The sequence below is a fragment of the Aegilops tauschii genome, chromosome 6, assembly GCF_002575655.3.
Source record: "Aegilops tauschii subsp. strangulata cultivar AL8/78 chromosome 6, Aet v6.0, whole genome shotgun sequence".
NCBI lineage: Eukaryota > Viridiplantae > Streptophyta > Magnoliopsida > Poales > Poaceae > Aegilops > Aegilops tauschii.
Window position 1 is genome coordinate 482633512 of NC_053040.3, and position 7148 is coordinate 482640659.

Sequence of the window (7148 nt, forward strand, 5' to 3'; positions counted from 1 at the left end):
ACACTGAGAACATCCGCTACTTCGTCTACCAGGCCGGCACCAAGAAGACGCCGCCGTCGGTCAAGCTCGTCCACTCTCCCCCCTACTTCAGGATCCACGACCAAGAGGTTGCCTTACTGCACTGCCACGACCAAGAGATGTTCTTCATCGCCGTGCTCCGCAGGGCCTTCATTGATCGGGAGTACACCGATGGGCACTTTAATCTCCACCTCAACAACTCCAAGACAAAGGCATGGAGCATCAAGTTGATGCATCTTGATTCGCCCAAGGATTTTGAGTTCCACTCTCCGAACAAGGGGATCACCATTGGAGGGGAGCTTGGTTCAGTGGGTTGGGTCGACCTCAGGTGGGGCATTCTCATCTGTGACCTTCTCCTCGTTGACAGCAACCAAAGTCTTCGCTACATCCCACTACCTTCGCCACTGTCGCCCGATCCACTCAGGGCTTATCCGTTGTATGTTCGGACCATCGTTGTTCTCCAAGGTTACATCAAGTATTTTGAGATGCACAATAACGTCAGACCGGGCTCAGACACCGGAAGCTCCCCGATATCTGAAGGTTGGATTGCTGCAACAAAAAAGATAAAACTTTCAAGCATTGGTTCTACTTCTGGTACCAGCAACTGTGAGGAGGACTGCATGTTAGTAGTAATCTTGACATGCATAAACTGTTAGCTGCATGCAGGAGCGTGGATCACGGAATTAGTTGGCTTGGTGAGTCCAAGTTTGTTACCTAGTTGGGCTCGGTATTAGAGGATAAGCACTACGATGGAGTAGTGGCCGGGTCGTGCGTCTGTGCATGGTTCGTGGCTGGTGTGGCTGGCCTTTGAGTGCGTGCGTGGTGGCCGTGAGTGCCGCAGGAAGCAGTTGCTCGGCGCCGTGGGTATAAAAAGCCATGTAATCACTTCGTCCTGGGTGTAGCTCCCAGCCGTGATGTAGCCTGTGTGCTGAATATAAAGGAGGCGTTTGGGCGCCGGGGCGTTCGTCGCCGGGGCGTTGCTCGCCGGGAAAAAAATGTGCTCCTTCTTCCACCTTCGTCCGGCGTGAGAGAGAAAGCGGCAACAACAAATGTTAGACTATGGATAAAAATTGAAATTCACTCTATAGTTCAAGATTATAAGATTTATATTTTTAGATTCACCATTAGAATCATGCTCGTCATTATACTGTACAAATTTATAGGAATTGATGGCCAAAGATAAAAATGTTTGACTTGGGACAAATCTAGAATTTGAAACACAGAAGAGTTGGCTCCTCTGCAGTTAAGTGGTTACTGTATGGGTACTGTAGCATGTACGATCGGCCGTCCATTGCAATCCAACTGCTCTCCTTTCTTCCCCTTAATTATACTTCCATTCTTCAAAAAAAAAGGCTCACCGAAAAAAAATATAGACTGCCGTCCAAGGCCATGCTCGCGTGCCGCTGCCTCTCCCGCTGGTCAAGGACAGAGGCTCGCGGCCAGATCCGGGGAGAAGGACGGCGAGTGTAGAAGTGCATGCTCTAGCCAATGCAACCAAAAGACCGATCTGATCGAAGAGACTAGGCAGCACATTATATGTCAACACTCCCTCTCATGTGTGGCTCTCTCAGGCCTAAACGTGGACCGAAAGTGGGCTGCAATATAATTGCGCCAGCCATGTCTTGAACTCAAGACCTCTTGGCTCTGATACCATGTAGAAGTGCATGCTCTAGCCAATGCAACCAAAAGACCGATCTGATGGAAGAGACTAGGCAGCACATTATACGTCAACAGCGAGCTCCTCTAGCAGGAGGGCGATGGCATACTCCAAGAGCATGACGACGACGACAAGATGGAGGCTCCTTCGGGCGGCCTCAACAAAGAGGAGGGTGGCCGCTGGATGAGGGGAAGAGCACTCCGGACTGCCGGAGTCGCCGCAGTCTCCTCTGACGACACAACCGGTGCCCCCATGATCTTTTGGTTGCAGGAGGACGGAGTCAGCACGACAGGTGGACCTCCCTGCCCGCCTGCCCGGCCAAAGTCCACAAGTTGCAGCTCATGGATCCAAACCAAGAAACGTCCTGCCAGCTATTACTTAGAACTTCTTTCTCCTTTCTTCATCCTGCCCGCGTGGGAAACGTCCTGCCAAACCGAAGGTACGCTACGCGCTCTTTATTTTTGTGCATGCAATATTACACACGTCGCCTTATAGCAGTTGAAATCCAATGCAGTTTTGTTGGGAGCCGGTACATGCACGATACATCAGATGCTACGGTCACGTTGCTGGTGATGGTGCTATGACCCAGCCTAGCTAGCCCTACCCAAGGCTAGTCCTGTATTCTCGGCGAGTAGCCTGTAAGGCAACCCCAACGCCTAGTCATGTGTACATACATTCTCGACGAGTTCCGGGGGAACTTGCAGCTGTCACGCTACCTCGACGAGTAGCCCGGCGTTTGCCCTCGCGTGCAGCTGCAGCGACACCCGGCGGTTGCCCTCTGCTTGCCCGGCCATCTGCCCGTTGTCGCTCGGTCGCCACGCCCAGGCGACTCGGGGGCGACCCGCAAAACCGAGGGCCGCGTTCCTCTATCCCAACCACCACTCACGCCGCCGCCAGAGGATGCCGGCGCGCGAAGCCTGCCCGGCTAACGGCGGCGGCGGGGCTCCTCGGCGCAGCGCCCGGTGCTCCTTGGGCGGGATCTCCTGGCCTGCATCTCCTGCGACATCTTGCACACCAGTTGTTTTGTTCCACATTGTCATTCGCCTGTGATCTTCCCGGCTTCAGCCAAGGTGTCCCTCTGTAGATCTGATGGAAGGCGGCCACATACGATCCTTCCCATCGCTGATCTTGCTGGGGCATCAGCCGTCCTCGGTGAGGGGATGGGTGGCCATGTTGTCTCGGCCTTGGACTGGATCTTGATCCAGCCAGCCACGGGGACTAGGGTCCGGCTTCGGTTGGCACCTGCTCGGCCTGCACATGGTTGCCCGCGCTGCTGGTGGCGCCTTGAGGCGTGCGAGCGTCTGCCTGGTGAGGGATCAACGTCATTGTTAATCCGTACGGTGACCTCTCCCGGCATGCGGTGACGGCTTTGTGGCGGATTTTGGTGGCCATCGAAAGTTCTTGTGAGGATTTCTTTCTGCAGATCCGGTGGCTTCCTTCAGTGGTGAGATGCAATCTACGAACGACGGCTTGACGCAGAGGCAGAGGATATGGTGGTGCAGCAGCGGCAGCCAAATGCATGTACCTACTGAGATTGTGGAAAAATGGCGGCGACAACACAACATTGATGAGCACCGGGGTGAAAACCTAGGTCTGGCCCGAGTTGGTTAACCTGGCAATGGCGATATTTTTTGTTTGCTACCTTGTTGGAGGCATTGCTCGGATATGCTCGGAATGGTTTTTCAGGGTGAAAACCTAGAATCTGGCCTTTGGTGGTTGGATCCAGTGACGACATCGTTTGAGCGATGCTCCCTTCTTGAAGGCGTTGCTGTTGAGGAACCTTATTGTCTATTGTCTTTGTGGTGTCATGAGATGGTTGGTGCGGATACGGTCATAGTTGTAGTTTGTCAACCGCAGGTTTGATCGCTTTGGGTTTTTTTTTTCTTTTTTTCTCGCTTAGGCATAGCTAGCTTTGGTCATATATGACTTTGCTATTTGCCGACGTTTTGTGTGTGTGCATGTGTTCGTAGTGGCTGTGTGCATTCTAGCTATATGCGGAGGCCGGGTGTGTGCTCATTGTGTTTTTATCCACTTGATGCTTTTCATTTTGAGTCAATAATATCCACTTTTGTTGAAGAACCTCTGTGGAAAGTACTATCAATCGAGTACTAGCAGGAAGCAAAAGATTTCCGATCGCTTCAGCCTGCAACCAAAGACCACCTCTTCATCTTATCTATACCTACTAATAAAGGAAGGTGCGTTTCTCCAATTTTTTCATCCGTTCACCAACGTAAAGTTTTTTTTTCTCTATCCGAGGTGGTACTAAATTTTTGTGCATCGGTCTGCTAGAAAAGATAAAATAATTTTCGTACATGGGCCGCATGCGTTGTGGCCCGGCGAAGCCAGCCCAAATATTTATGTGCCCAGACAGCTGCGAAAGCCTATTTGCCGCACGAAGCGTCAAATAGTTGGAGCTTCGCACAGGACGCCGAAGACTGGGCCGGCCCATTTTCTTTTTCCATGTGTTCTGTTTCTGTTTTTGCCTATTCCTTTCTCTTTTTCTTTCATGATTCTTTTTCCCTACCAATTTTACATTATTTTCCCTTTTCTCGGAAATTAAAATCTGAAAAAAATCGTCCAAAATTTCAATTTTGCCATATTTAGACAAAAATTCAGAATATAATTTTTTTCCTATCTTGTAAAATGTTCAAAACTTTAATTAGTTTTGTTCCCATTCCAAAATGTTTTCAAAATTAAAATGTTCCCTTTTTGAAAAATGTTTGTGAATCACAATAAAAAAATCAAAATTTTCAAAATAAGTTGCATTTTAAAAAATATTCCAGATTTATAGAACATTCTTGTTTAAAAAATGTGTTCAAAATTTAAAAAAAAATCCAGTTCCAAAATGTGTTCAAAATTTAAAAAATGTTTCCACTTTTTGATAAAATGTTTGTGTATTACAAATTAAGATTTTCAAAATAAGTTGCATTTAAAAATATTACAGATTTTATAAATTGTTTTCGTGAAATATTTGCAAATTCAAAATAACGTTCGTGGTTAAAAAAACACATTTTCTGAACTTGTTCTGAATGTTCAAAACATGTTCACACATTCAACAAATGTTCAAAACATGTTCACACATTCAACAAATGTTCAAAAGGTTCATGTTGTCAAAATTTGTTTAAGAATTTTAAAGAAAAGTCTACCTGTTTCAAATGATGTTCATAGTTTTCAAAAAATGAACGACATTTTTAAACATGGTTCGCATTTTTTAAAATTGTTCATGTTTTCAAAAACATTTGGCATTCATAATATTAATTTATTTGCGGAAAAAATCAGAAAAAAGAACATAATTTTTTTTTTGAATCTGACGCTGCAACATATTGTTAAATATTAATTGGTGGGTTAGCTGCCCGTGGATGACTTTTTGAGGTCGCGAGTTTGATCCTTCAACTCGTCATTTTTTAAATTTATATTAGACCTTACAAACATAGGTCTTTTTGGTGCGTCTCAATGGGCCGGCCCAGATGTGAACTGTTAGGCGTCCCACACGCTATTTGACGATAAAAAAGAATATGTTTGTTTTCTATAATTGAAATATATTATGGGTACGTGTCAATGAAAGAGAATATGTTGGTTTGGCTCTAATTTTGAAGAACTATGGGCACGTGAGCGTTGAAAAAAAGAATAAACCCTGATAAAGAAGGTATTGTCTGGTTATGCATGGATTATGCTAATAAAACGAGATTTATGCATAATCCATCCGGTTACGTAATCGTTGGAGAGACTGATCGAAGCTACCGTGCCCTGAGGGTCGCCGCGCAGCTACCAAATGAGGAGACAACTACTGCCCTAACACGGAGGTGAACCTGAAGGAAAAAAACACAAGTTGGCTCGTCGCCGCCATGCCGACTAATGTCACCACTATCAAGATCTCGCGGGACAAACATGACTCGCGAAAAGACCACAGCTCCTCGCTCTGTCGCCCCACCATTGTGGATATCGTTGATACTGTTTTTGGTGAACACATAATTTATTTATCTCGGTGCTTCTCGAAAAAACATTTCTCCCGTTGCAACGCACGGGCATATGTGCTAGTCTTAGGAAAAAGAAAAGACCAGCCTCTCGGTGTGGTACAAAAGAAATGCGACCCTTGGCCTATTTCAATCTATTATAACTACTTGATTATCAAAATAAATAAATCAAATAATACTGCTACTAACATCTTACGTACTGCTTCCACTAAAAAGGAAAAAAAAACATGCTACTATATGGAACTATATATATGAGTTTTTTTAGAGCCGAGGTACATGCCCGAACTTAAACTGAAGCCCTAACAGACAAGTCCACAAAGTGCTAAAGATAAACGAAAGCAGAACATAACAAAACAAAGAGCGATGCAAGGTCCATCAGGACCAGTTGACACGACACAATGTGCAAAGCCATCCTCCTAGACGTGGGCGGCAAGGCGGGCGGTTCCCCAACCGGTGGTGTCCCTCCTTCCCGCGTGTCGTAGCTCAGAGCACCTTGTGCGAAGGCTGGCTACGAGTTGCTCCACACTTGCTTGCCAGAAGCTTCCATAGCTGTAAAAGGATCACCAATTTGTACATCACATCAGCCGGATGTCGAAAAAATATACCCTCGATAATTGCTTTGTTACGGGTTCTTCAAAGAGACCACGCAAGGGCCGCAAACCCCACGCAAGCAAAGCCTATGATCCTGGTCACTCGAGGCTTTGATCAAACGGAACACATCCAAGAAAGATCCCGGATTCCACGTACAACCCGTAGTCGCCCGAAGCACACTCCACGCGAATCTAGCGACGACGCATCGCAAAATGATATGATCGCATGTCTCATCATCGCCACACCATACGCCCTTGTCATCACCCAGCACGTTGCGTTTTCTCACTTGAGATCCTATTCCTCGCCACTTGCCAAAGAAAGATTTTATTTTTCTTTTTGATGGGATTCTAGCCTTCCATAGCCCACTTAAGCTGCAAGGAGGCGCAGACGAAAGATCTCTCGATACAAGGACCCGGTCGAAAAATCCCATTTCTGTTTTTTCCACAATGGCAAACTACATATAAGTGGGACCTTTCTTTTCCTTACCAGATCATTGGTAATTTCAATTGATAAATATGCAAAATAGGATGTTTAAGGTAATATAATTAGTTAATTCCTGCATCTTTATATGATGTTCTTAGGTCCAAAATCACCATATTAGCAGTTCTTAATTAGGTCGATTGGGCCAATATGATGACATTGCTAAAGTCGTTCTAAACCATAAGCGAGGCACTACTAGCTAGCTTGCAAGTACCCCGCAAAAAAAAGCTAGCTTGCAAGTACCCCGCAAAAAAAACTAGCTTGCAAGTACCCTTGTGGTAGCTCATCGGATAGGCCCGGCGGAGTGGTGCTCAAGATTCGTAACAACATCTCCACTGCCACCCCCCCCCCCCCCCACCCCCCAGCCCCGCATGGCACTTTTTTTTATGGTCGGTGCCAAAAAAAGTCCAGTCGCATTTTCAGGAGTC